Below are 7,471 nucleotides of genomic sequence, written 5' to 3'. Positions count from 1 at the left end.
TCTTTAACTATTATGGCATGCTCTTGAATTCAAATTAATGAAAACAAAGAAATGATATTTTTTCTATTCTTAAAAAAGAAATCATTGAAAACTCAGCCACCGATTTAAAATATTTTGTTATTAATTTCTTCAAAGTGAAAGATATGCTTCACCTGTTTAATGATGAAACAACCAATATATGTACGGTCCGTATTTGCCGTACATTAGTTGACTTCGCCCATGTTACGCAACCTGCCCTCATACTTAACCTGACGTTTCTATAAAATGCCAAAATTTTATTAATTTAATTTTCATTTAGTTGCCAGGAAACTTTTGTAACTATTTGAATTAGTCAACTGATGAAGGTGTGTCGAAGACGTGTGAAGAAATAAAATACTAATGAAACTTAGACTGATGTACTATAACTCTACTGGATGGAATATGCACGATATTTGAGCGATTTTTAGTTAAATTGAAACACATAAATATGCTTTATAGTCTATTTTAAGAATTTACGAATTCAAAGATTATGTTTAATCTCTAAATTGACTACTAGGGATCAAAATCTAATAAAATTAAGAAAAGGGGCCAAACATTGTGAAATCCCTCAAAATATTGCGCGGTAACGATCATAAGCAGTCAATTGACTGCACCGTAGCTACGGGCATGACCGTGGGGAAATTGAAATTCCGCACAATTTGTTCTTTCGACTTGTTTTTTCTTGTGTTAGTTCAAATTCATGAACTGTATACTTTATCCTGATCACATGTTTCTGAGATTTAATTAAGAGATGCAAACAAAGTATCAATTCTCACAAGATAAGTAATCCAAGCTAAGTACTATAAACTTATTTCAAACGCGATTTTTTCAAGGAAATTCAATACATTTGCACGTCTAAGAATGTAGAAAAATCATATATGTCAATATGCTATGCTAATTCAGTCACGTACAGTCATAACAATGCATATTTATCATTGATATTTGTCGAAGTTGTGTTCAAATGTTGGTGGGAATGTTTGATAAGATTTGTTGATTCGTTGTGCTAGCAATGTTTCAACTCATGTCCCTGCCAATGTTCCATGGAGTTCATCAAACACTGAGATCCTCTGTCCCACTATTTAGTGTGTACCACCGTGTATCATTTTTAATTTGTTATAATTTTTAATTATATTTTCTTAAATTTTAATTTATTATGCTTTAATATAGGGTTCACTCATCCAATTAGGATTTATAATTATTTTTTTATATTTATTTGAATTAATAATTCATTATTTAGGTTCATTAATTCAAATTAAATTAGGATATATAATTTTTAAATTTCAATTTTTAGTGATAAAGTATTAATTAGAGATAATAATATAATAATATTTTTTATTTTTATAAAAAATAATGATAAATTAGATAAATTAAGTGTGGTACACACTAAATATTGGGACAGAGGATCTCATCTGGGAGTTTCATTGTCATAATGCAAATGGGATCCTCTGTCCCAAAATATAGTGTGTACCACGCGTACCACCCTTCATTTCTTTATATTTTTAAATTATTTTTATTCAATTTTAATTTATTATGCTTTTATATAATATAAAGATAATTAACAAGGGTTCACTCATCCATTTAAGGTTTATAATTATTTTTTTATATTTATTTGAATTAATAATACATTATTTATGTTCATTAATTCAAAGTTAGGGTATATAATTTTTTAAATTTTAATTTTTCAATGATAAATACTAATTAGAGTTTATAATATAATAATAATTTTTATTTTTATAAAAAACAATTTATAAAACAAAGAAATGAAGAGTGGTACACACAATATTATGGGACAGAGGATCCCATCTGGTCATAATGTAGCATTAATTTTGTACAAGTCAACTTGTTTGTACAAGAAATTAAATATGTGATTATGAAGCTAATGTAAAGCATAAATAGGGCCGAGCACAATCGAACCGGAACAGCCAAATCGAACCGAAAATGACGGTTTGATTCGATTTTTATGTATGACACGATTCGATTTGATTTGGAATTAACAAAATCGAACAGTTTCGGTTCGGGTTCGGGTTTGAAAAAACGTGTGGTTTTCAACTCGAACCTGCCCGAATTAAATATTATTACTAAATTATTTAATACGTATATAGTTTTAAATAAATAATTATTAAATAATTAAAATTAAATTCAGATTTTAGGGTTTTATACTTTAGTACTTACATATATCAGATTTTAATTTTATCATCTAGAATTAAATATTATTAATAAATTATTAAATATATATATTTTTAAATAAATAAAAAATGAAAAGGTTTATGCCAAACCGAAAATTTGCGGTTCTGTTTAGTTCGATTTTGACCATCGAAACAATTTTGTTCAATTTCAAATTTTATGGTGGATCAGGTTCTATATATTATTTTTTTCGGTTTAGTTTTGACCTGATCCCGTCCGAATGCTCATCCCTAAAGCAGAAATATAAATTATTTACAAGATGTTAAAGATCTATACAAGGGCATTATCTTGTATATCGACAAGGAAAGTAATGTGTAGTTGTCAAGATTAAGGACATGAAGACTCATCAGGATCAGACAATTTGATGGAGCTGATATATATTATTCTCGCACATATTTAATTCACTATGTCGAAGACCCCACTAGGATTAAAAATAAAATAAAATTGTAGGTATTATTTAGATTATGTATTTAATTAAAAATTAAATAGATATGATCTAACAAAATTTTCATTGATGTTAAAAAGTTAATTTAACAAATCATATTTTTATATTATACTCCCTCTCCGTCCCTTAAAATTATGACTCAATGGCAAGAACACAATTTTTTGGAAAAAGTATAATAATTGTGTTTGAATGGAAATTGGATCTCACACCTTTTTGTAAATACTGAGAGAAAAAGTTTGTGGGATCATTTCCAAATAAGGAAATGCCACAATTTTTAGGGGCGTCACAATTCGGTAATAAAGTTATAATTTTCAGGGATGGAGAGTATGATTTATAACATCAAATTTATTGTTTGCCATTAAATTAAATTAATTTTATTTGCTTATATATATCTATGCTTCCATTCATTATAATTGTGTCAAATTATTAAAATGCATTTAATTCATTAAAATGTGAATATTAGGGCATATTAGAGAAGTAAATTGAGTTATGCATAATTGATTTTGTGAGGATTGTGTGTCTTCCAATTAATCTTAGTGGTCTCCTGTGCACCGTGCACCCGGGTGTAAAATGACACTAACACTTACACTAAATGACACTAACACTATCTTGAAATGACACTAACACTATTTTGTTTTACAAATAACACTATCATGTTATATAAATAACACTGTCGCGAAATGACACTAACATTATATTAAAATGACACTATCATGTTATCGAAATGACACTGTACATCTGGGTGTACAGGAGAATTTGTGTTAATCTAATTCGATTTTGTGAGGCAAGTCAAAGTGTAGCTGACGAAAGAGGCAGTAAATGAATCGCTTGCTTAGCGCGTAGTAGCCTCCAAACAGTAGCTAGGTGTACGCCGTGTTTATTAATGGATTAATTTGCTAGGTAACAATTTCTCGTATACTAATTTTACTGCTTTCGTCGTATATTTACTTCTTGACCGAACCTTTTTTAAGTAAGAATATACTGCAGTACAGCTGCGTGCATGTGTTGGCATAACGGTAAGGAGTTAATGTTCAAGATCTAAAGTCCTGAATTCGAATTCTCCGTCACACGATCTTTAAAATTTCTTTATTTATTTATGCAGTTTATTAAAAAAAAGGAATATATTGCAGTACTTTCATTGACACGTATTAGTTCTAACGTCAAATCTTCTAAAGCGTATAAAATTGGAATCTTCTATGATCTTCTAGTATGATACTCACTCCGTCCCACGAATCTTGACACGTTTTCCTTTTTGGGTCGTCCCACGAATCTTGACACGTTTCCTTTTTGGGCAATAATTATTACCTTCTCTCTCCTACTTTATCACATTTATTATATTCTTTCTCCTACTTTATCACTTTTATTACTTTCTCTCTCATACTTTATCAATTTTATACTTTATTAATTTCACACTTAAAACACTAATCTACAACTCCTTAATTCCCGTGCCGAACCCAAACGTGTCAAGACTCGCGGGACGGAGGGAGTATTTTTTAGGGATATTTGCCGTAAATTATACGAACTTTCAACAAATTCTAGTTTTTCCCATGATCTTTAAAATTTGATAAAAAAAAAAAATACTACATAACCTTTTGATTTTTTCTGATTTTTCTCACGGGTATGAAATACCCTCAAATAGAAGCTGATTTTAGGGGCTTTGGCTTAGATTTTTTGATATTTAAGAGTGAGGGATTTTCAATTCACATATACATCGACTTTATTATGCCACCTTTATTATCCCTCACGCTTAGGTATCAAAAACTTTAAGTCAAAAGCTCTAGAATCGACTTCTATTTGAGGATATTTTATACTCTGAAAAAATTAGAAAAAATATTTCAAATTTTAAATATAATGAGCAAATATCCCTATTTTTTATTGCATGCGTGAATGATTGGTATCTGAAAGTATTAAGGGATTAGAATTTAGAGTTTATATAAAAAATATGTACATCTCTAAACTCCTCGAATTAACACGTCTTTCATATATATATATATATATCTCTCTCTCTCTCTCTATATATATATATATATATATATATATAGAGAGAGAGAGAAGGGTTCAACAAAGAAGCTAAATATTGTGGAGAATAGAGAATTCGTAAAATAAAAACGAACAGATCTATAATTTTAATGAACAGATCAATGTACCGTATGAACAGCAATTTGCCCCGGGTTCGAATCCTGCTGGTGGCGAGTTTTTCTGTATTATTACTAAATACGTCTGTTAATTAGTTATGTTGATCTGTTCGTAAAATATATAGATTTGTTCATGATGAATAAAAAGATAATTCTCTGTTGAACTCAACCCTATATATATATATATATATATATATACACATATACATAGGGGGCGCTCCAATGAGACCCCCTAATTTTAGTGAGATCTAGGGCACGATCTGGTGCGTTTATTTTATCAATCATATGGCTGATATTGTATCTGGAGGGAGATTATTTTTCGCAGGGTTCGAATCCTGGAGGGAGCAAAATATTTTAAATTTTGTTATTCATCAGTATATACTGCATTGTTCATCAATATATACTTCCTTGTTCATTAGTATTATATGTCTTATTCATTGTCCTCATGTTACACGAAAAATAGGGGGTCTCACTGGAGCGCGCCCCTATATACATATTATATATATATATATATAGGGAGAGGTTCAAGAAAGAACCACTAAATAAAAAAAAGAACGGAGAACCATTTTCAGCTATTTGATCATCAAGATCTACGGTGGATGCATCATCTTGTTGGATGAATGCAGATCTTGGGTTCGAATCCTGAAGGGAGCAATTTTTTTTTTGAGTGCATTAATTTTAACAGCGTATGCATTAATTTTTACAGTGGATGCATGAGATTTGATGGTTCTCACGTTCTCACAAATAATGTAGTTCTCTTTAGAACCACACCACACCACACACACACACACATATATATATATATAATATCACACAATTTATAATAGAGGATCTTAAATAATTATATTGGAGATGTTCATAGTAAAAACTAGGGGTGAATGTAACTAAGAGTGTGTTTGGCTGAGCTTATAAGCTCTTTAAAACAGCTTATAACGGTTTATAAGTTTCTTTAAAATGTTTGGCAAAATAAGTTCTTAAAGAGCTTATAAGTAGGGACGGAGCCAGGAATTAAGTTCGGGGGGGGTTGAATTTACTACGGGGGTTCGGGGGCGGTAGCCCCCGAGAAAAAAAAAATTTGGACTTCCGTATATTTAAGGCATTTTTTATATTAAAATACGAGCATAATAATAATAATAATAACAAACAACATTTTCATAGATTATATAGTTTCAATATATTACAAATTAGTTTCAATACATTACAATTTTTTTTTGAACATTTCGTATATTTTAGGCATTTTTTTATTAAAAGACAAGCATAATCTAAATAACAAACATTTTTTTTTTTTGGGCATTTCATACATTTTCTATTAAAAAACAAGTATAATAATAATAGTTATAATAATAATGAACAATATTTTCATAGATTATATAGTTTTAAATAACACGATTATCCTTAAGTTAAGTATATATGAGTGAATATAACAAGCAAATCAATTTTTGTATAACCAAGTTTCACTATATTTTATTAAATGAATTTTGTTTAGTTCAACTTATTAAATTAATTGGATTTTAAGTAGAAATTATATTGGGCTCGATCATAGAATAGGCCACTAAAAAAATTGTATACACATATATATTTTGATAAATATTTATATACATTTATATATTTATGCATATATATACATAGAAAAATTTTAAATTTGGGGGGGGGGGGGGCGTGGCCACTACCAGCCACCCCCCTGTCTCCGTCTCTGCTTATAAGCTCCTCAAAAAATAAGTTCCTCTACCCCAACTTATTTTCTCATTATCTTATAAGTAACACTCATTTTACAAAAATAATTCAACTATAATTTTTTATTTTCATCATATCATTCTAATTTCATTTTTCTTCGATTTTGTCTCTCTAACTTATAAGTTTAATTATCAAAACACTTTGACAACTTATAACCTCTTAAGAAACTACATCTTATAAGTTATTGAAACATCTTATAAATTCCTAGAGCTTATAAGCTCTTTAAAACAAGTTTAGCAAAATACCCTCTAAATCGGCACTGGAAAAATCAAATCAAAGAATTTCGATACGATCGATATAAATTTCAGTTTTTATTTGGTCATGGAATGTGAAAATCGAGTTGTTCAGTAATTGCTAACGTGGATGTAAACTGAGCCGACGAAAATCTAAACTATTTTTTATTTTTATTTTTATTAAGATAATCAAAATTATAATAAAATAATTAATAGGCAGTTAGGCGCATCTGTTCTTCCTGAATGAGTGCACATCGTAAACCCTAGCCCTCAACCCACCCACCAAAGAAGAAATGGATCTCTAGAAAGTTAGGAAAAAGACAACAAGTTGCACGGAAAGATGATAGGAGTGTTGTGTGGTGTGGCTGCCTTGGCGTTGAGCCTAATTTGGGCTAAGCATCGAACCAAACTTGCGAACTTGAAAAAATTAGTGGGTTACTCAGTTATCCAATATTTTGTAATGAGCTACCAATGAATAATTGTCTCTCTAACACAAAAGGATAAAGCATAGGTTATAATTTTGTATTTTATCAATTGACACGACAGTGCATTCGAACCTCAAATCTCAAATTTTAAACATTAACCTCAAATCAACATAAGTTATTGTCCTAAAAAATCCTCTGACTCCACTTAATACTGCTGCTAGGTCACCACACGCACAAAAAAAAACATAATTTTTTTATTTGCCTCAAATGGTTTCATTCGGTGGATTTGGGAACCCA

Source organism: Salvia miltiorrhiza, chromosome 8, assembly GCF_028751815.1.
Source record: "Salvia miltiorrhiza cultivar Shanhuang (shh) chromosome 8, IMPLAD_Smil_shh, whole genome shotgun sequence".
Classification (NCBI taxonomy): Eukaryota; Viridiplantae; Streptophyta; class Magnoliopsida; order Lamiales; family Lamiaceae; genus Salvia; species Salvia miltiorrhiza.
This window is presented reverse-complemented; position numbering follows the sequence as displayed.